Raw genomic sequence first — 23,554 nt, 5'->3', positions numbered from 1 at the left:
CTTGTGTGTGTGGCAGTGGCCTAAGGACAAGGTCAGGCCTCTGTCATGCACCTCTGTGGACATGGCCGTACTACCTGGGGCTGTAGCTGACGAGCAGTACGGGACTGGGGCTGTTAATTATGCTAGCAAAGTTACAGCGTGAATGAGCTCATCCTCGTATTAATCAGTTCAGCTGGGGCAAAAGGACCAGCAATTGGTACAAGTCTATTTTTTGTAACCCACAACCAACTCCTGGTGCATCCTAAGAGTACTCCCTACTGTAATAATACATAAACCATCGCAGGGCTGGCCCAACAGCCTGAGTTAACCCTTGAGGACAGACAGCTCTCAGACGGCTGCACAAATGAAGGGCAGCAGCCCAGAAGACTGGTTGAACTTCAAAGCCACACTTTAAATTGCTTCCCTTCTTTTGCCCGCTGATTATTCTGCGTTATATCTGAGATCAGTCAGGGGGAAGGGAAAGACTTTGAGCAAGAGACTAAAGTAACACACGACAGAACCGTTCGATGTCTTAATGTCTGGGGGATTTAGTCCCTTATCTCTGATGCCAGCTGGGGAGAATTAAAGACTTTTCTTGGCATTAGATGAAAATTAAAACACTGCTTATAAGAAGTAATGGTCAAACTGAAAGAGGTTCAGAGGTTCACCTTGAGGTCTGGCTTTGATTAAGCATCCAGAAATATCAATGCCTCTATAAATGGTCTGAACCTCTCAGTAATGAACAGGGGCAGGAGGGTACCCTGTTTCTCCAGCACTTTCTGCTGTTCCCTGGGCATGGGAGGACAGCTAGAAGCAGCCACTTTGCTTCCGTCTGTACTCAGAAATTATTCAGTTCTTATTTTAATGTCCATGGAGCAGAAAGGTAAAATAGTAAAAATACTGAGTGAGCTGAACTTTTCTAAATGTCTAGAAAGGTTTGGGTTCTGTGAAGGGAAGTTTGATTTCCTGGTTATTTTCCTGTTTATCTTCTTCAGACATTTCCCTGTGCCTAAATTCCAAGGGATCAGTTTTGCTGCACGTGCCGTGGCTTGCAGTTCACTGTGCTTCCCAGCTGCCGGCCCTCCCTGATCTGCCACGTGCTCGTCACACATCTAGGAGTCCTGCACAGCCAAGGGTTCACCCCGCTGGTGTCAAGACATTTTGGACCACTAGAGCCAAATTCATCCCTCATTCGTCTGAGACATCCGCACCAGTTATTGCAGGCTACCCCAGTGCTATGCTGTGATGAATGTGTGCCAGGGCAATCACGATAAAAAAGGATTAAAAAGAGGGATTGTGACAGCTGGTGCCCAAACCACAAGCCAGTGAAGATAAAGCCACTTCCACCGTGGCTGTACGAGAGGCACGTGGTCTGCCAGCGGATTCAAAGCAGAGATAAGCGGCTGATGGCATATGAGGTTTCTCTCAAGTGTCAGAGCGACTGCAGAACTGCCAAGCAGATCGCAACTTGTGTCTGCAGAATGTAAGAAAGTGTCAAGAGAGACAATCATAAGAGACATCAAAGTAATTTCAAGAAAGAAATAGCAGTAACAGAAGAATGAGCCTTGCAATGGACATCTAAATCACTGCTTAATTTAATCCCCAATAAAAGTATCTACAGTCTAAGTACTGGGGGTGACCTGCTCGAGGTCAGTCATCAAGTGCCTTAACTCTTTTCTGAAAACTCTTAAGTGATGTGGCATTTTTCAATGGATTACCTCTTTTCTATTTTGTGTATTTTCTATATACGACTTTCTTTCCCTGGGATTGAATAAAATCTGGAATTTCCAGCTACTGGGTCCCAAGCCTCTATTCTCTACACCGCCTTGCTCCTACAGAGATTTAAAATGGGAAGAGATGTAAAAGGGCATCTACCTTCTCTCGTCTTCTTCTCTCAATGTCCATGAAGGATGGGTTCCTGCATGAAATTATTTAATAATTTGCTTGTCTCTATTTTCAGTGTTTCAAGTGTTTTTAGGAGAAGCACCGCCAGACTTTCAACATATTGTTATGGTTACCACCTTGATAAATATAACCCTACTCTGTCTGCTTACCCTTCTCTTTGAGACTTCCCTGCAGATTCCTTATTAACTTTTCTATCAGGAATAAGTTTATTTTATGAATCTTCACAGCCTTTTCCTCAACCAGTCTTCAAAACCTTTGTGACTAGTCTTCACCTTTTCTACCGTGTCTCAATTGCTATGGAAATGCTCATTCCAATTCCCTGCCAGTCCAAACTTCCAGTTTGTTAAAACTGCGGTGAAAATCCTGTTTGTTCTGTTTGTTTATTTGTTTGTTTTTTATATATATTTTTGGGGGGGCTCTTTCCATTTTCCTGTCTGAGAGGAGGACCTTTTAACTGAATGCTCACAAAGCTAGCTCACAACAAATGGCCAGCTGTAGCTCTCAGGTAAGCTGCACTCACTGCTGAGCAGGAGTCCTGCTCTCTCATTGTGCTTCCCTCAGTCCGAATGCTTTACATGAAGCCTATTAGGGCAGAAACTATTTCTGTATTATTTTATACAGCACCTAGCAGCTTCCTTCACTTGCGGTTAGATAATACATGCACAGGAATACGAACGGAAGTGATATTCCACAGCCTGACAGACACCCTATCAGGACATATTCTTGACCATGCTCTGACGAGCCCAAACTCCCATGAAAACCTTGAGTTAAGCTCATGAAGCATGATTCAAGCTGTCAGGATACTTCTCAGTGACTTCAGTTCAGATATAAATGCCAAGCCTCTGTTAGCAGTCTTTTATACTTAGCTAGAAAATGCCTGCTGCAGAAATATTCAACAGAAAATAATAAAAGCCCCAGAGGTCAGATATTCATCCAATTCAGAACGGGAGATTTTATGAGCAAGTTTTCCTGCGAGATTTCCAGCGTTTCAGACTTCTAATCCCTTTGTGAACTCTGAAGCAGCAAAAAAAAAAAAAGAAAGAAAAACCTACCAGATTTGTTTGAACTCCAAATGTATTGTGATTTGAGTTGGCAATGAAAGTTTGGCTAAACCCTTCCTGTGTTTGATCTGTAGGCTCAGTCTGCAACGCGGCATTGCTCAGCACCGCCTGGGCCTGATCTTTGCCCAGACGGAGCTCCTGCAGCTCCTGCAGCTCCCGCTGACTTCCAGCGATGCTATGAGGACTCATCCCCTCTTGAAAATCAGCCCTATTGTATATGAACAATCAAGAGCATTCAGGCTGAAGCAGCGTTCAAAAAGCACAGGTCCATAAATCACCATCTCGGTAAGTTCTGCCATTCCCTTTTCTAGTAACCACTTGTCTTTTTAGGGCTGCTGGACTGTCCAGCCTATTTCTGAGGGGGGGACGCAGGCAAGAGGGCAGAGCCCAGCAGGGAACAGGTGAACACCAAATTTTCTCTCTCATAAGATTTCTTTTGTGGTAGAAAAGTGCAGAAATGAGGCTGGCTCTTTGGGAAGGAGAAAACAGATGTGTAGCTGGAAGAGGAAAAGAAGGAAAATCACTAGGAGCAGAGGGGCTGTCAATGTCTAACTCAAGGAAAGTTTACGGCCTGGATTTTTACTGAAACCCACTGAAAACTGCTGGTCCAGTCAAACAATTAGCCCCCCAAGAGGACTAAGGTGTTAAAACCCCTAATGTAAGCCACCCCGGGCCACTCTGTTTGCTGAGGAGGAAGAACAGCACCAACTGGTTTTAATATTTCCTGGGTTTGTTTTTAAAGAGGGGACAACCTAGAAAATGAGAATGTTGAAAACAGGCAATGTTTAGCATTTTGTTACTAGGCATTCTGGTGACTAGTGACAGTACATGTGGCTCACCTAGCAGCCTGTTTGGGACTGTGTTAGATACACGTAACAACTGTTGTAAGCATACAGACTGATCAAAGACAGAGGCGTCTTCTTGCACACGCGCCTTTGGAAACAGAATGCAAAGATGTTTGCTGTCTTTTTTTTTTTTCTTTTTTCTTTGTGGAAGCTTCGTGTACGTTTCTGAAATTGAATCTCAGTTAAATTTGCAGCTCACTTTAACATGAACAAAACCCTAAGCTGACAAATTTGAGTAAATTGGAGAGCTATCTGGGCCTAAGGAGAGCTGGTTACCCCAAGCAGCACCCTCTGATTCTGCACGGTGCCTGCTCCGACATTCTTACCAGCACTGTGATAAACTAAAGCCACACATGATGAAGTACCACGCTGATAAAGTAAAGCCACGTGTTAGCAGGACACTGCTCACAGGAGCACGCAGCACTAAAGGCTGCTATGAGGCCCTCATTGTTGCTATATAAAACATGCAAAGACCGTGCCCCTTCTTAAACGAACAAGCTTACAGGTCTGCTCCTTTTCTTCTGCAGAGGCAGGATGCATTTTCATAGATCCTTATGTTGTTGATTCTCCAGTCCACTTTCACCTAAAAGCTGTCCAAAGCATTTACAGAAGAGATGAAGTCACGCAAGCCTGTACATTACAGAGCTATTTTCCCAGTGAGGTGAGGAGGCCTTGGTACCACACTCAGGGAGCAGCAAGGAGGGGCAGACAAAGAAAACCTGACATCAGGCTGTATCTTCAGAAAGCAGTTGATACTGCTGCTTTCTCTTTATTATATTAGCTTCCCCTGTAGCTTCCTCATTACAAGGGCATGGATTTTGTTAGCATCCTCAGCATGGCCTCTTGTCCTGGGATGACACCCCTTCACTAACCAGCCTCTGATCCCAACGTGCAGAGGGAGATGAGTGCTTACCCATCATCCTGGCACATGGGCCTCTTGCTCTATGCTGAACTCGTCTTTTACTTTCCTGCGTTCTTCACTTCCTTTAACTATAACGCAATAAAGCAGTACCACCATCATTACTAACGAAGGGACTCTTGTTAAGGGACAAATCTTCAGTTTACAGGCAGTTGCTGTAGGGAGGTACCTGTCTGCTTTAGCCAGTGCCAGAATTAGGAGGCACCTCAACAGCTTCGTGAGAGGGAGCAGAACTGCCCGTCGGCAGGGCATCACTGAGACAGCTTTGCTTTTCAGACCCAGGAGGCTCACTGTGCCGCTCTCTCAAGCCTGGCTCCCTGCCTACTCTCCCCCCATGCTCGTAAGGTGTTTCCTTGCTGAGACAGGTCTGATTCCTGTTTCTTCACCTCCGCACCTCTCTCAACCAGCCATTCCCGCTGAACTGGCTCCTTCTCTCTTGGGTTAATCTTTCAGTGTGCATTGGAGCAATGGGGAGATCAGGGAGAAGGAGGTTGCTGTACGAGGAGTGGTCCAGCAGAATCCTGCCTCCTCTGAGGCTCTCTGGCCAGCACCTTACATCCTCACCCCCCTCAAAATGTTCTGAAATGAGCTTCAGAGGGGGCCCTGCCTCACAGCTAACAGCACATCAAGCATGGTAGGAATAAAGTATGTGGAGACGCAGATACACATTACGCGGTGTGCCCGGCGATCTGTCAGGATACCTGCACAATTTATCATAGGCAGCATTTACTCAGGAGCCACACTGATGAATTGCAAAGAACTGTGTTACTGCAGGGCATCAAAGACACGTCCCAAAGACCTGGAGCAGGAAGCAGTGAGGTATTTGCATGTAGGGCTCTTACGAGCATGCTGGCTGAGACATTTGCCTGCTGCCGCAGGGCAGACGCTAGTAGAGAATGTTCTTATTGTGCCTCCTGTATTTCCCTGGATATTACGTAGGGCCCGGTCCCACCCCGTGCCAGCAGCCAGCACGGCGCTGACTGACCAGGTGGCAGAGGGAAGTAGCATACACAGCATGAGGAGGCCTTACAGATTAAACCACCGGGCTGTGGGCTCCTGCTAGCTGAGAGGGATTACTTCCTCGCTTGTTTCTTCTTCTGTTTTGAATGTTCACTTGGCATTAGGAAATGGCTAGAATATACCTGAAATCTGGGGGGCTGAGTTCAACCTTGGACGTTGTAACAGATGATAAAATAGTGATGCTGAACAATGGTGCTGTAGGGAAGGCTAAGCAGCTGCACATTAAGAAGTTTCCAGTTTGTACTTTCTGCTTAGAATAACAGGAATTTTCAATCAGCTCGCTGCCCACATAAAATTCACAAGAGGAATGTACATTTCCCTAAATAAGAGAAGCAACCCTCACATGGAAAAAAAAGACTTCTCTCTAAGGGCTATTTCCATGGTAACTTCTAAATTCAAAGCTCAAGCTGTTTTGGCTGCAGGGATACTCAGAAAAGGTAACAAGATTGTTTGTTCTTGTTAATAATGGGAAACCATCATTGCTGTCCTCTCATGCAAAATAGGCTGAGTGGTTTTGTTTAAAACTTCCCCAAAGCTCTCAAAGAACAGGCATGAAAAATTTCACCCTGGCAGGTAAAAGACTGAGAAAGCTGAGAGTGACAACATAAGGCATTAGAACAGAAACGTAACAACGCTTTACTCCCGTAGTTCACAACCAGCATCCTAATCGTAGTGCTTTTTATCCCATTGAGATTCAAAGCGGGTCACACGTTATGTTATAGAAGCATATGCAATTTTTATACACAAATAAATTAATCTGCTTCTGCTGCAGTTGAGCGGACATCGCAGCACTGGACAGTCTGTGACCAACTGAAGGGAGAGATTTTGAATCAGGAAACAAATGCCCCCTGGAAGACGCACAACCACACACACGCAGAGACCTCGCCAGGAGCTCTGTATTTAGTTTTCAAGAGTTTATCCCTGCTGATTGAGGTAATGTGATCCCACGCAGGAAAAAATACGAGATGGCCATTAGTTAAAGATAGTGTATATGCAGAGAGGAAATGATGCACTGGCAACTTTCATTCAAAGGTCGAATGCAATAAACAAGTTTATGCCTTCCTTAGCATTTGAAAACCTGACTCAGCAGGAGTCCCTATACTACTTTAATGGAGAAGATGGGAGGAAATGATTGCACCCTGTTGTCTTTTCTGAGGTACACTGTGTTCCCATGAACTCTGCGAAGTGCTACATGCATGTTTAAGGCCTTTCTGAGGTTGTTTTCCCCACAAAAAGAAATAATAAAGTTAGCAGTCAGTTTGGCCTGATATTGCTGAGGTTGAATGTGTGGATAAGCTAGAACTTGCCTTTAGGTAAATATAGCTTTGGGCTTAAAGTATCACTTCAGTACTTTAAGAGTCCAACCCACCACCGTGTATCACTCACCTCCAGCTGTCTTTTAAAGGGTGTTGGGGCTACTTGGTATTTTCTAGGTGATGCTCATGGATTAGGTCCTATGCAAATCAGGCAGCATTACATTTGCAGAGCTGAAACGCAGCAGGGTAAAATGCAGATCTCAATTCACTGAGCAGCATTTGGAAAAGTCTCTAGTTCTAAACAGAAATTTCATTTAACATCTCTGAAAAGATGGGAACTCTCTAACTGGGTTTGCCAAAAAGCCAATTAAAAAGTGATGCATGAAAGGTAACCAACTGGCAAAGATGATGAGTGCTGATGTCTTTGGCAGATTGAAACTCAGCTTTGGCAGATTGAAACTCAGCTGAACCTATGAAATCGTTAATAAAGCGTAAATGTGGAAGCTGTTATCTAATATTGAAACAAAAATTATCAGAAGGAAGATAATTTTGAGCAAGTGTTTCTAAAAGTCTGCATCATTGGACAGCCTCCCTCCACAATCCATGGCAAGACTCCAGGAACCAGCTTTCTGTACAGTGAAGAATGCATTTTGGAGTCTTCAAGCAAGATACAAATACTGCTACAGATTATCAGGATATTGGTCCAAAAGACAGCGCCCTAACTTCCCGCTCTTCAAAGGGGTCAATTAGCAACAATTTTCGTCCTCACTGCAGTTAAGCACAGGCTAGCCTTGCTTCAGACACAGTTCCTGTCTATAGAGCAAGTAGTCAGGAGAAAAATCCACGAGCACAAACGGTCTGGTTTTATTTCTAGTTGAAAGATGAAGAGGTCACTGCCACTCCTGTGCTGCTACGGGGTCTTTGTAAAACTGCTTGTCTTCTGATCAGTCTTTACCAATTTGCACCACTTACACCTAGGAGCCCTCTGGCAGCTGGTGATGTCTGTACTTTCTTTCCTTCTGCTTCTGAAATTCAATTTCTCACTTGTAATCAGGTACTGTGCCCAGCTCAGTCCCTCGCCTTCTACCTCTGACCCTTCAGCTACTCTACAAGTCTCTGCACGAATGAAGCCTTGGTATCGGGCTAGCTTTTTGTGTCCCACACTCTTTAGCCTTGCTAACTCTGCCGTTTTTAGTCGAAATGCCTACCCGTGTGAGAGATGTGCCGTCTTCCAGCAGGAACCAGCGGCTGCTCCCTAGAGGAATAAAGGACAGAGGTGAGGAAGGTGGAGCTGCAAATGGTTTTCAATTAGTGGGTCCTTCTTTGTTGCTGCAGGGAGAGGGGATTAGAGGTGGGTCATGAGCCAAGAGATAAAGCCTCCTGAAACAGGAGCTGGGCAGTGCCTTGGTGGGCAGCTGGTGGGCTGGGAGTGTTGGACTCTAGATGCTTAGGGGTGGTCCTGCCTGCCTTTAGTTTCCTTTTTTAAAAAAAGAAGGGCAGAAGTGGTCCAAGCAGCTAGAGGAGGCTGTGGGCTCCCCACCATGGTAAGGGGGTATCTCCTGGCCCTGCTGCTGGCCCTACGAGGCAGCCCTGGGCACGCAGGGGAGTACTGCCACGGCTGGGCTGGCAGCCCGCAGGGCTGGCACCACGGCTTCCAGTGCCCGGAGCACTACGACAGCCCGGAGGCTGCCCTATGCTGTGGGACCTGCACCTTGCGCTACTGCTGCTCAGCCAGGGAGGCCCGCCTGGACCAGGGACGGTGCCCTGGGGACCAGCAGCAGCCCAGCCCCAGGCCCCCGGTGCCAGGTAAGTCGCCATGCCCCTTGCAGACAGGAGGGCAGATCAGGTGTGCCGTCCTCTTTGCATCCCCTGTAGCAAGCCTACCTTGGTGGCATCAAAATCATTTCTCCTCTTCAGACCTCCAGGGCTATCCCCAGCTGGGTACATGCCGCTGCTGGGCCCTGGGGAGCTGGAAGCATTGCGGTCGAAGTGCTTGGAGACCTGTACAGGGCTTCTTGTGATGCCTGCATGGGCCAGAGCCAGTCATGGACTTTCACTGGGATGACAGGACAGCTTGGGGCTTTACTCAAGGTGTTTTTCTGTTGGTCCTACTCTTAAAAAAGCTTCCAAGCTGCTAACAGAGTAGTCTGGTAACACCTCAGGTGCTTTAGCACCGGTGGAGTATGTGTGTTGCTAACTAGTTTCAGCAATAAATGAATGTGGCTGCCTCCAAGTAATGCATTTGACTTAATTTCTGGCTTGTAAGAATACCTGTAACCCTCAGACCCAGATCCCATACGAACCAATGGCAATTTTAATGTGTGTGTATATGTATAAAAATAAAACCTTCAGTTAACAGCTGTATGTTATAACTCTGTTAATCTTGCACAAGTGAACTGTAGCTGTGATGCTGAGTATTGGCTCATATGAATGCTGAATGTTGCAACTTTTCTTGCGTGGGTACAAACGGCAGATGCTATAGTACTGACTGGTCTGACCCTGTGTACATCAGGCTTTTCCCAAGGAGCTTGCCTTAGTGGCTGCCAGTTTCTGATCTTTTTTGCTCTCCTCTAGCAAGACTTTAGAGTAAAACTGCCCTGGCCTGCTCCCTGGTGCACGCCTTAAGAACAACAGAATATAACCTAGAATACCCCATGAATGAATGGCTGACTAACGCCACTCTTCTATTTTCAGTACCCGTGTACCTGCCATTCCTTCTTGTTGGATCTGTGTTTGTGGCATTTGTTGTTGGCGGTGCCTGTGTTGGAATTTGCTGCTGCAAGTGCTTAAAATCCAAGGATGAGGAGCAGCAAAGTGGACTTGCACCTGGTCAGACTTGGCTACTAGAACCTGATCTTCCTTCTCGCCTCTCCAGCTCTAGCTCTGCCACCAGAAGCTCCCTGAGTAGTGGCCCTCAGACCAGCAGCATCTGCACGACTCTAGCCCCCTCTCTTCCTGTCATTGCCTTGGCTGAAGAAGCTCGGTTCTTAAGTTCTCCACCTCCCAGTGGGCAGCTCTTGTACCCTTTACATGCCAGCCACAGAGTGCCCCCTGACCACACCACGCTAGCAACTCCAGCACCCTTCCTCAAAAGAACAATCTACGGGCACGGTGCCAACGTGTGCCCTATCAGCGCACCACCAGGTGACCGAATGATGTACTCAGGAGGTCACGTCTGAGAAGACGACGCATCAGCGCACAGCTGGGGCTGGATTCTCCTTCACTACTATAAAAACTTCTTTGGAACTGAAATGAGGATTTGCAAGTGTTTAAAGGCATTACAAAGTGCACCAGCCTTGGTTTTCCGTATTTCCAAAGATAACGTTTTTAGGCTCTTTGTTTTTAACCTGTATTATTTTTAATGCAATCAAAAAGAGTGAGATTCTGAGGACTTTGTTCCTGTTCAAGGAATGACTGAATCTGTAGAAATGTTTCACCCTTCCCCTAGTCCTTTCAAGTTGCCATACCATGCCCCAGGGGACGTGTCAGAGGACAAGATTTCTGTTCCTGTAGCTGTGTCACTTCTCAGCAGCTTCTGTTAGGACAGGGAGGCGTGCCCCAGTGCAGTTACTAATTGTGGACACAGGAAGACTGTACTTTATCTACACCCTTCTATCAGTGAACTGATTCAAGATGGTAAAACACTGCCAGTGGTTTGCCTGCCCCTGATGAGCTAGGAGCAACTTCTAGCCCTAAATTCAGTAAAATGTGTGTTTAATACAGATACTGGGGGAAGGTAATAAAACAATGTATGTTTCCTCTCCTCTAATGGCCTGGTAGTCTTTTTTTCTTTCCCCACATCATTGGCCATTTCAAATGGATGAAGAATTTTAGGGAAAAGTAAACACAAAATGAGACTCCAGTCAGTCCGAGTCTTCAGTTTTCTGAATACATGCTGGAGAAACTTGCCTACTCTGACTCTTTGTTAAGACGCATGCTGCCTGACTGCAGCCAGCCACTTCACAGCAGGACGCTGATAGGAAGAAGTTGTCAAAATATACTACTCACTGCTGGAGCGTTTTAACACTTCCTCGCAGCACAGAAACCCGAGTGGTTATATTGTGAAGGCATGGTAAAAGGCCTCCACAGGTGTTAGCACTAAGAGCAGGGACCAAGGCTTAAAAATCTTGTGTGTATAAAAAGAAAATGCTAAAGCCTTTCCTGTGTTAGTAGTGCCTATCAAAGGGGAAGCTGGCACAATAAAGATGTGTGGACGCTTCACTTGTAAATCAAGGGAACTGATGCTCTTTGGCAAGGAATGTGTGACCTTAGACTACTTTATGCATATTTTACTGCAGAATTTTACTTCTTGCTCTAGCGATCAGCATGTCCTACAGTCATGCTAAGCTCACATGTATCCTGCCACCCAAGTCTGTAGGGGCAAGCTGACATAGCTGGAGAACTTCCTGACTTTTTCGTGGGTGTGAATTAGAAATTCCACAATTTAGCTGACCCAGGGCTGTGACTTAAGCTTGCCTGCCCAGTTCCTCTTGAAATTGGACTAAGAATATAAGAACGAAAACAAAATACCCTCAAAATAAAAGCTTTCCCAAAATACCGAGTCTCAAGCGTTATCTGCTTGCTTTAGCTCTGAAAAAATAACAAGTTCAGGCTTCAGGAAACACTAGCTTGAACTTAAAAGCTGTTGTCCTTTTTACAGTAAGGGAAATGTCATTGGGATTTGTTGATAACTATGCCAATACAAAGTACTGCAGCAGGAATGCTTATTTTTAAAGTTAGGTTTCAAACTTGTATTGCTGGAAGCACTTAGAAAATGGTTTCATTTTTTCTAAAGTACTTGTTGTTTGCAGTTGGCTTAGGAAAATCTGCAGCGGAATGAAGTATTTTATCTGGTTAACGTCCAATCCTGACAGTATACAATGGCAAAAACTCGAGGCAGTTCAGAGACAAATGAACAAGATATCCTTCCTGATGCTCTTTGTACTGAGAGATACTCAGCCAGTTTTATCAGCCAGTGGTTGTTCTAGCACAGATTTTCCTGAACTAGAAAGGTAAAGGGATATGTGACCCGATAGGCAGTACACCTAAGCCTCAGACTGTAGTGTATGTAGGCCTCACATCAACTTCAACAGAAATGGAAATCTCTCCAGGATGCAGCTCCAGGAGAAGGTTTTAAATTTAATAAGGGACCAGAGCAATAGCTTTCCGGATACCATCAGGCAGAAAAGCGTCAAGAGGTTCACTTGTAACCCTAAGCAATTAAAGAGAAGGAAGCTGATCAGAACCGAGGAACACACAAGCTAAATGGCTCTGTGCATGCTGCCTTAATTGCTCCCCGGCTAGGATTAGCAGTGTGCTTGGAGTCAGCAAGCCTTCCTCTCCCCCACCTTTCCCTGGATGCTCTGCACCACAAAAACAGATGGAAAGCAAGCTCAGTGGCTTAGCTGAGCACTCTCTGACAAAGGTGGTTTGTATGAGAGCACAGGATTTTCCGGCTCCCTTTCACAGCATTTTATACAAAATTAACACTTTCTGCAACAAAACCAGGTCAAATATTTCAAGGGTTTGATGCTTCTTTTCATAGTGCAACTTGGGGAAAGGGAAGCCACGAAGTAACCAATTCGCCGCAGTCCCAGGGCTGAAGAGATATTTTTAAGAGCCATTTGCCTAATGTCTTCCACCAAGCACCACTGTAAACTCGGATTACCTTGGTCTTGATTAGCATCTGCATTAAAATCAGAGCAGCCCATGTGGAAAAAGAAAAAAAGAAAAGAAAAAGGAAAAAGAACAGAGTATCTTTTATGTAAATGTTATCCCTTTACTAATTTGAGGGGCCTTGGTACCGAGTTTAGCACATCTTTAGATAGATGGGATATGTTCATGCTAATTCCCTTTTTCCTAGCTAAACTGCCTCTCCTCGTTGAAGCTAAAGAAGAGGTACTTAGCAGAGCTAATAGTCTACTTACCACCTATTGTACCGGGTGCTTTGCTTTGTTTGCTTAATGACGCCCCAATCCCATTCCCCTCGACTTCTAATTAAGAAATGATTTAGACTCTTTGCTCCTTAATCCCCAATAATGACACAGGTGATCTGAATTGTTCTTGGTGTGTTCTCTCTGGATTTAGGAAGAAAGAAGTTAGTAAGAGCTAAGAATTGAAAAGGTGAAGCTTTAGCCCTCAAGACAACTTTGCTGAACTTAACGAACGGTGTCGGGCTGCTTTCTTACCGGCTTTGTCTGCATGTGGTCTAATTCCCTGCCTTTGTTTGAATAGTGGCTTTAATTTTCTTCAGCTTAATGTCTTCCTAACGGATCTGGGATAAACTAAATTGTGTTTTTGTTCAGATTTTTAGACGAATTTAAACAAACTAGTCTAAAATAGGAAAATGGGACAGGTCTGAAAGTTGCATATAATCGTGTCTCCGTAATATTCCTTTCTTTCTTTTCCTCACTGGATCAATACACAGCACTGGCCGATCCACTCTGTCCTACTAGAAAGCAAGAACAAAACAACTTCAAGAGTTTTTACTTCTAATTCTCTAAAGCCACGATTTTTAAGGTTTTGAATAAAAAACAACCTCCCTTTCTGACCAGTTATGAACTATTTTCTTGGAGAAAACTAAGGTACAGGGAAACTGTACAAGGTTCACCTCTTTCAAGGCCACGCAGTGTATTGGCGGGACTCTGAACACGTTCTGGCAATCCTGGCTCCATAGCTTTGTTAAGTCTCCTACTGGTATTAATGCATTAATTGCATTATTGCAATTAATATTGCAGTATTGCATACTAGTATTAATGCACTATAATGTATTTTGTTGGTTAAGAATGCTGATGGATATTTGCCTTGCATTAAGAGACAGATTTGCTTTTATTCAGCACAGCTGCAGGGTTGTTTTTTTTTTTTAATGTAAAAATGGAGTTGAATGTTACCGATACTGTATGTTTTTTTTTATGTTTATGCCAAGTGCATCACAAAGATCTGCAAAAATTCATTCCAATCAAGTCAATTCAACTTTGAGCTGCAACAAGAACCCCCTCTTATCCTTCTCACAGAGCTACGCTGATTTGCTGTTCTTCAGGATCAGGTATTCTGGCAAATGGATCAGAAATTGTCACAATGCAAAAGCCCACCAAACCTACTGATTTCTGTGAGATCTCAAGCCAGGGAGAAGGAAGTTATACTGTTTCCTTACGTCCTTCCTTCAAATGAAGCTAATTACAATGGAAGTTCAAAGGTGGAAATGGCATATATTTCTATGGCAGTGGAAAATGGCATATATTTCTGTTACTCTGGAAGTGTTTGGATTGTCTTTACATCACCATCCCATATTGTATTGTGACTAGATCTTAATACAGTGGAATGGACAGTGTCGGTCAAAGCCTCACGTACTAGGAATTGCTTATTGGAATCCCAGTAGCTTGATACAGATGCACAAGGGTGAAGGAGGTTCACAGGGCAAAGTGAGACTGGGTGTCTTAATGCAACGTGCTGGGGCACTGAGGAGCACACAGAGACCTCCTCAGACTGGATGCACGTTGCCTGCGTGGCCACTAGCACAGCGTCTGGCATGACAGTCAACGTGGTGCTGCACCAGACCTCACAAATGTGGAGGATGGGAGAAGTCTGCAACCTCCGCCTGTTTCCGTTAAATCTATGCTTGCCTAGGAAAGAAAAAAATAAGTAAATAAAGATGATCCTTCTGTATTTCCTCATATTTCTAGGGTCTCTGAAAGATGTAAAGTGTATCTATGAATGAGCACTCTTGCCAGTGCACTTTGTTTGTTCTCTAAGTTAAATAAGCTCTCTTGAGCTGGAGCACTGGGGGCGGTTTCAGCCTGCACAAAGCACTGCTGGCTCGCTTCTCTCCTTTTGATGCGTGATGGGTAGCACAGTAGCCTGGTTGCTGACTTCCAAGCCTCAGCAATCCAGGCTGTGATTGCCTAACCAAAAATAGATGACAACAGCCTGGCACTCCTGGGTTCAGATGCAGAGAGAATTTGGAAATATTCTTCTTTTCCTACCTAAGAAATATGGCATGGAGCTGCATGTGCTGGCCTACCTACCTATATGCCTGATGTCTGCCTGCATGCTTTCATGTTGATGGGCATGCTGATTTTGCTGGAATATCTTTTCTCTTAAGCCCTTAATAGTCATTAATTTTACTGTCAAATTATTTCCAAGTAGTTCTCATAAAATGGGACAGCCATTCCCTGTTTATAAGAGGCAGGAAAGGGTTTTATGGGGGCCAAGGAGAGATCTATCCCCCATGACGCCAAAGTCTAATACTTGTTCCCTCATCCTGGTTTATGACAAGGATCAGAACCCAGCTCATAGGTGTTTGTGGTTCAAAGCACCAAGACATTTATAAAGCTTTTACAAATGAATGATGACATGTCTCAGTATGAGACTTTTGCATGTGTAGATGAAAATACAGTATGTTCTCCTAGCCTTTTTTAAAATTTGTCAGGCAAAATTTGTGAAGAGTAAGGTGACAATGAATTTGGTGGGCACTCTGGAAGCTGAAGTACAGAATCCTGTAGTCCGTTCTTATACTTTACTCATCTTTACTCTGTTTGAGCCTAAGGAACTTGATTCTGGATCCAGGACCTCGCTATGGTTGGCACAAGACCAGGTCCTTGCCCATAGGTGCTCAGCAATGTCACTTCCAACAACATTTTACAAATACAAGCGTACCACTACTTCGAAGTGGCAAAGTGCTTCTAGTATAGATGTAGTTGTACTGACAAACGTACATTTTGTACCAATTAAATTACCTGTAAGAACAAATCGAGCTCTAGAACAGCTGCACGGGATATTTTCTTCTTATATCTCCATAAGGGAATAGAATTGCTTGCTAGGGCACTCAGATACTGTCATGATTTTGTCTAACACAGAAATGCCAGAAAAAGCCCACAACGCAGACAAGAAGAAAGATGTATGTCACTTCATTACTTTCATGGATTGTGGCAGGCTTACTTAATTTCCCTGGTCTCTTCAGTCAAAGGGATATCTGATCCAAATGGATTTGGAGGTTTGGAGAAACTGGGATTCAGTTCTACCCTTAGCAGAATATACAATGCAGACAACTTTGGATTTCTCTGCACTACACCTTTGGGTTCTGCTGATTAAAAACAGTCACAAGGGCCACATATATTATACATTATCCCTCTCCTCTAATGGGGTTCTTATTTTAAACCTTTCTTGTTGGGCATCTATATGCAAGCCATTAAGGATGCAAGTCTATGGTCATGTGCATGTGGGAAAAATGTAACAGTTCTACTCTCAATATACCAAACCCACTGGTAAGTAGTCTGTCAGCAGCAGAAATTAATGAAGCTTGGCTTCCTGTGGGGTTGCCTTGTGTTTATATGGTCTGATGCTTAATAAGGTGAAAAATGAGTGAAGCTTTTCTAAGGCTTGGCTATTCATGGCAGCTCACTTTCCCATGCTGTGACATCCTGGGTGAGTCCTACAGATTACCTCTCTCTGGGAGTTTTAACAGGATTTGCCTCTTCCACCTGGATTCCTACTTTCATTAAACTTGCAAGAACTTCATATCTTCGAGGTGTCAGCTCCTGTATCACATATGCACGACTTGATCAATGGATTCAAAAGGTACTGGGGAAGATTAAAAACAGAGACTTGACGAGTGAAATCTCGTCTCCTTGGGAGTGTGCGGCACTAGGTAGGGGAGCCCTTCTTTAACTGATCATGTCTTTGCAACACAATTTTAAGGGTTTTGTTGTTATTTTTTCCCCTGTTCCCTCATTTTCTGAATTTGAGTATCACACCGTAAGGATCTTGAGCTGGCTATTATACAAAAGTTGTGTATCCACTCCCACTGGAAGCATGCGAGGCTTTCCTGTATTATATGCGTGGGAAGCTGCAGTTGTGAACAGCTTTCTGTTACAACCATTAAGCTGTTCGCAGCATTTATATTACCAGTATAACAGACAGGGAGATCAAACCAGAGGGATTAAGGCCTAATTCTCCTAGAGCGGTCCATTAATACTTGAGGGTTTTGATTTTGGGGCGTCCAGGTTGAAAAATTGCAAACTGAATTGCAGAGGCACCCAAGGCAGGCGGGTTCAGTAGGAGCAAACGGGAGCAGAAGGTGTTCTGGCCTTCTGAGTCACCCTGTGGGCACCTCGATGTGTGTGTTGCAGAGCCTCCCAAACCAGATTTTGTTTAAGAAACTCAGCCTTGAATGGCCTTTAATCATAGTTCCAGCTACGCTGCCTCTATTCAGACAACTTCACCTAGTTATGGAGGCTGTGGTTCGATTTTAATGTCAGATAGATGAAGGACTAGGTAATCTGGCAGTGTAACTTTGATGGAATAAGGCAGAACAACACAATCACACGTTTTACCAGGCTAGCCAAAGTGTACGCTCAGGTGTCTGTGCAGCCTTTGTGGTTTGTGTTGGCTTTCTGCCAGCTCTGTAAAGATAAATGATGCCTGGTATGTCATAAAATCTGCTGAGAAAGTTATTATACAACGTTTTTAAAACAGACTCAAACCAAACAGGGTTTGCACTAGTTCAAAGCTTTGTTCCACGCGTCATCAGAGCTTTTGATCAGGTACAACGTGCCAAAAGAAAACAGATTTACCACTGGTAGAACTACAGTCTTAAGTTATCAAATGAATGTGTGCCCTACAAGAGAAGCCCTGCACAAGGCTTTACAAACTACATCGCTGATTTTAGTAAAAATAAATCTGATCACTATGAGAATTTTTCTAAGTACTGTAATCAAAACCAATTTATATTGGAATTTGATATGCAGTGGCAACAGTCACAGTTGGAATTCATGAAACCTCAGAGCTTCCACCCAAGCTTTTCCAATGGCAATGAGTTTCTGCAGGGGATTAACTGAATAAATTGGATAAGAGACTCATACAGTGAGTAGGAGAAACTGAACTTGTGGGAGTTTATTTTCCTTGCACTCGTTCAGGAGCAATGATCAGATTTCTGAAAGCAAAACCACTGTGGCTCAAATAGTGTGGGTAACTTACAAACTGATATTGCACCAGGGAGGAAAAGTAAATGCAAGACTGCACAGATGACCCTGCTTTGTAAGCTGGCCTTTAACCCATGAGACCTTCAGCAGAACCTGGGGGAAATTCTCTTGCCCTACTTAATAGCTTTATGCTTCGCTTTCACTAAAAGAGCTGTTTCTGCCAAGTCCCTTATTTCTTACAGTTTCTTAAGCCACATGATCAAGACTGAAAATGTCTGATCTGTACACTTTGATGCAAGTAAGTAGTTCCAGAAAAATATGATCTAAGCAGTCAATTCACAAGCAGCAGTAGTCTCCTGAGGAACATTTTTAGGGAGGCTGTGTCTGTGTATGGCTTTTAGCAGAACGTGAGTCAGAAGTGCTACCAGGATGATCCACACATACAACCTCAACGTTCTCTCTTAGTGAGATTGGACAGAGAGTGATAATCTGCCAAAGACCTTGGCTCTAACCTAAGCAAGGTTTTTACATTGATAATAAAGTCTTTGAGGAATGGTGACTGAATTCAGAGGACAGGTACAGTAGTTCAGGATGGCTGTAAGCAGACAAGTATAACAGGATCTGCAATGTGAGTGTGAGTGTTCAGGACTTGCCTCCAAAACCAGCGGTGACTCTAAAAAGGAATCACCTTACCTATCACAACAGCTGTTGATAAAGTGCTGGGGGGCACTAACTCAGCATTAGCAGCAGAAGCGAAAGCAAAACAGGGCTGTTGAGCTCAAATAAGGAGGTTGAGGAGAAGAGCATCTTTATGGCTTGGCCACCTTACATACCTGTGTTCTCAGCAGCAGCGACGGGATCTCCAATCAAACCGTAGCTGAACCTGCTAGAGATGGCGAATCTGACAAAGACGGTGGATGCTTTATCTAGAAATTTTTAAGATGTTATTCTTTTTAACAAGCTGTGTCTCAGTGATCCCTGTGCTTTACTTTTCTTCTATGATTCTTCCATTGATAAAATTCACAAATTTAATGAACGTGTGCCAACTTTCAGACTATAGTTTACATAGGAGTGGAAATATGGCATTATTACTTGAAGAAATGTATCCATGTATATTCAGGAACAGACAGGGCACTCTGGAGGCAGCTGTCAAGCGGATAAGGAGAGGGGTGCAGGCTGTGCAGCATCCCTTCTGTCACACAACAGACAGTATTTGCTATGCCAGGCAGTAGTTTTATACAGTTTTCAGCATTCCTTTCTTAAATCTCCTCTATCATTCAAATCAACATATTGTTTTCAACATATCTGACTTAATTTTGAAACGATGGCATGTAAATATATAGCATATTACAGCTCTTGGAATTCCAGGGCTTTTCAAACCTCATTCTCTGAATCACTTGGCTTACAAAAACAGGCCCTGAAATCCAGCATAAAAGAGAATCCAGATACACAGACTGGAAGCTATTAAAATAAACAGATGGATGGTTTTGATTCCCTCCAGAAGAGAACAGATGTGGTTGCATGCATAAACATATGCATTCACCCAAATTAAACATAATACTCATTTTGTGTTTATCTCATAGCTTATCTCAAGTACATGAATTAAATATCCTATTAATGTTTCATATGCTGTAGGTCAGCACGTTTCGGCTTTCGGACTAACTTCTGCCATAATGAAGTTACCAAAAAATTGCAATCCTGGCTGTGAGACAGCACCTTCAGGTAGGTACAATTCATTTGTCATGTTTTTCACAAAGCCAAGTCAAACCAAAATAACCTAACACAATTAAGATCTGGCAAAGAAACATTTTCAATACAGTCATCAGCTATGTAACTTTAGTTGGAGCACTACTTCTGAAAGGTGATGGCTGGACAACATCCTTGGGACTTCTTTTAACAATGAAAGCGATGAGGATAGTACTTCATGCACAGGTCCTTTTTTTTTTTTTTTCCCTGTATGAATATGAAACTATAGTCATCAATCTCTTGTTAGAAAAATGCTATGCATAAAAACAGATGAATTGGTGGAAACATACACCCAGGGAAAAGTTACACTTTTCTATGCCTCTCTGAAAACAGCCTAATTCAGCCAGGGATTACGAAATTCATTACCATTTAGTTTCCCATATGCAACTCATATTGTGAAATTTTTGAGCTTCCTGATAACTTTCATTGTCATCCTAAGAGCTTGCTTTTGTGAAGCCTGTTTGTGCTTAAAAAACTTGAGCTGGTTATTCATCCTCATGCAACAAGAAGCGTGTGTGAATCAGGCAGGAATTGTTAGCTGTGGAAAACAGCTTTCTTCTGATTTGTTGGACAGAACAAAAACCTAATTTTTAATGTTTTAGATTCGCTCTGGTAAATCAATACAATTTCCTGAACCTTCTATGCCTGTCTGTAAACTTGTCTATGATACATAAAGATTGGACCCTCCCTTCTGTATTGTTTTAAGATTAATATGTTTTTTATGTGAAGGGCAACATTTCTAGAAGAAAAGAAGGCCCACCTTTACATTACAGTTTCCTTTCTGTGTGGAAGGTTGCACAAAAATTCCTAACAAGCAGTTGATTTTATCATGTGCGAGATGGGGGATTAGACTAGATGATTTTTCAAGGTCCCTTTCAATCCCTAACATTCTGTGATTCTGTGATAACTCTGCTTTCCACTGATGATAGCAGACTCATTTCTCAGTTCACAGACTAGCTCTTTGGCTACCCATGAATGACACGCATGCCTCTTGCTAAGGTAGCTCTAAAATGGTCAGGTACCATCATCTGCTGTGTGCAGATATTGCTGCAACAAATCATTGCAGTTCAAATCTTTGCCACGCTAGATAATACCAGAAATATTCAATACCTCTATTACTGCCCTGTGATACTAGTCTTACGTCCTTTGGATGTCTTCTTCCATCCCAGGGGATTATTGACCTCTGCTGGGGGACCTCTCTGGGCTTTTGCCTCCATTCCTTTTGCTTCTCCAGCCCGGTTCCCCCTGACCCTGCCTGCATGGCTTCCCTGCTCCAGCAGCGAAGGGTCAGCCCTGCTCCCGCACAGTTTTCTCTAGTCACTGGACCGGACACCCTTCCCTTTCTCCTTCGGGAAGAAGGAGACCCTGTGCCCAGGTGAAAAGCCCCGTATCGCTTCAAAGCTGTGTGCACCCACCTGTTTTGTAGAAATAGCGCTTCAAAAGAGAAGAGTTTTAAAATTAGCTCCTATTACTGGACCACAAAGCACCGCAATCAGGTTCCAGATTTTGGCTCCTGGGGACCAACAAGAGGTGTTTAGTGGCTTAACTACCCAGTACAGGATGAAATGCGAAAGTAGGTTTTGTTAAACTCCCTTTAAAAAAGCCACAGAGCTTCCCAGAGGAATCTGAATCTTGGTGTTGTAGGCAAATATCTGCTAGAGAAGACCAGCCTCTAAATCCCCTTGCTCACCAGTCTGCATCTGTCTCCTTCCTGCCCAAACAGTGGCATTATATATACATATATATATATTTTTTTTCTAATATCGCAGTACAACCCTAGAAGGGGCTTAACTATAACGAAGAACGAAATGAATCACTTCTGCCCAGATTCAGTGCTGAAGGATGTCGTGGCAAAATAAAAGATAGATCCTACAGAGCTATCTTCTCATTTGCGGAATGATGGGGATGTATACAGCACTGAGAGATCACATCAGTGTCTGCCTAATAATATGGACTGCCGGTTTTATGTGGCTGTATTTACAGTAGCTAGCACAGGAGAATGCAGAATGTGTTCTGCAGACTTCATCTAGGGCTGATGACTGCTTCTGAGTGGAAATTCTCTACAGATTTTCTGCCAACCTGCTTTTGGGCACACACTCAGTGATTATTTCTGCAGGTGCTGCTCGAAATGATGCAATTTAACCATGTGTTATACTCTTTTCTTCTAAGCTTGTTCTGGAGGAAAAAAATGTCAATGCACTGCTAATCTAACCAGTCACATCAGCTTGTTGTGATGAGGGGTGCTGAAAAGATCTTAAAGGAAAGGGAAACTTCCAGCAGTACCTGGCACCCCCCCAGCTGGTGAAAGGCGGTCTCGGCGCTACAGGATGCACTGATCGGCTAGATGGGTGGCATCTGTTATTCTGAGATAATTCACACACCGGTCCTCAGTTTCAATCAGAGAAGAATTCAGGAGTGAAGATGCCCCTCCAGCAACCCTGATGTACACAGAAGTTCCACTAGGTGACAACAACAGAGCTGGCTGTTATAAAGGCAACCACGTTTATCTCAGTATCACAACCACAAAAAATGAAAGCAGAGGTCCCGTATGTACAAAAAGCGTTTTGGCAAACAGGGTGTGATACTTGAGCTATAAGTCATTTTTCCTCATTGGTTCCTCTGCTTCTTTTGCTGAATAAATGATCCCAACTGATTTCCCTGCTCCAGATGATCTGTCCAAGCAAATAATCTTTTCATTTATTTTTCCCTTGCCTAGGAGGAAATATTTCTTTTCTATTAAAAGATGGTTGCATGGGAATACCAGTCAATGGTCTATGAAATGAGACAAAGAGAGAAACTCTTTGTTGCTAACTCAGATAAAGATTTATCTAGAGCCATCCTGGGTTTATCCTCTCAGTAACAGCCATTTCACAAAACGCAGAGGGAGCGATGTCATTCTCACTTGAGTGTGTATGTGCATTAATTCTTTCTACTGGAAAGAATCGAAACTGTTCATCTATGTGTCACAGCTCCTACAATGACATAATCTAATGGAAATGTATCCCCTTTTATTTGGAAAGCATCCCCATTTTAGGGGGGGATGAGACTATTTTTGCACTATAAGGATCTGACTAGGCTCAGTGGGCATGCTGCTGATATCCGTGAAGCGCCCATCAATCTACAAATTTGTTTCCAAATATATAAGCCACCATCTTCTTTGATGAAGAAAACAAAACTGTGTGATGCCAGGCATATTTGGGCAACATCCTAAAAAGACACTGAGCCATGTTCCTGTATGGTTCCAAAAAGAGCTGAGCTGGCACAAGCAGGAGATGGAGCAGAGCTGGGAAGGAGCTGCAAGGCACGAGCATGGAACTGTGTACGCAGGCAGAGCCAACAAAGCCCGTGCGTTGACGAACTACAGCTTCAGTTGGATATTCGGTCTCCTTTGGTTCTTTCCAGAGCCATTGCAAAGAATGAGACACCTCTAGAAGGTGATTTAAGCCACCCAAGATATGCTTTTACTGTGAATGGCCCATAGAGGTTTGCATACCCTTCGCCTGCCTCAGAAGAACAGCCTGCTATTTCACTAAATTAGGCACTTTAGGTAAGCCTAAAGTTAAACTTAGAGACCAAAACTGTTCCTCCAGATCTTGTAGCACACCTAACACTTGCATGGTGCTAGGAGTGGAGGGGTCCAGGTTCCCTTCGCCTCTGATGCTAGGGAATAATTACACATAAGGCAGAACTCAAAACGTAGGAATAAAAACAATCTATTCTGAGCTCAGATCGGTCCCAGGTGATTGGCAACATGCTTCTTCCATAGGAGACAGGTAATCAAAGGCATTTAGCTATTTGAGGCATCACCTTTCAACATAATAACGGAATATGAGTGTCAGAACGAGCAAAACAGCCACCTCCTGAAAACGGGGTCTGTTCAAAACATCTCTAGGTAGCAGCCTAG

At 43.8% G+C, this 23,554-nt stretch overlaps 1 protein-coding gene and 1 long non-coding RNA gene across 4 annotated transcripts in view; one reads left to right on the top strand and one right to left on the bottom strand.

Annotated features, from left to right (window-relative positions):
* Nucleotides 1-23,554, bottom strand: part of MTMR8 (myotubularin related protein 8) — a 75,041-nt gene that overhangs the window by 36,836 nt on the left and 14,651 nt on the right. Inside the window, exon 1 of one of the 3 annotated variants that reach the window (XM_080553866.1) lies at nucleotides 8,194-8,531. The exons of 1 other annotated variant lie outside the window; for it this stretch is intronic. The gene's annotated coding sequence lies outside the window, so the exon portion shown is untranslated. Of the gene's footprint in view, nucleotides 1-7,115; nucleotides 7,134-8,193; nucleotides 8,532-23,554 lie in introns of those variants that run through there. One more of the 3 variants, XM_080553865.1, reaches the window with a different exon arrangement.
* Nucleotides 10,162-22,107, top strand: LOC308177138. The gene is made up of 3 exons (XR_013938915.1): nucleotides 10,162-16,561; nucleotides 19,540-19,626; nucleotides 21,820-22,107. It is a non-coding gene; the product is annotated as an uncharacterized lncRNA (long non-coding RNA).

Source organism: Anser brachyrhynchus (assembly GCF_964034855.1).
Source record: "Anser brachyrhynchus genome assembly, chromosome: 13".
NCBI lineage: Eukaryota > Metazoa > Chordata > Aves > Anseriformes > Anatidae > Anser > Anser brachyrhynchus.
The sequence above is the reverse complement of the archived record's forward strand: the minus strand, read 5'-3'. Positions and strand labels throughout refer to the sequence as shown.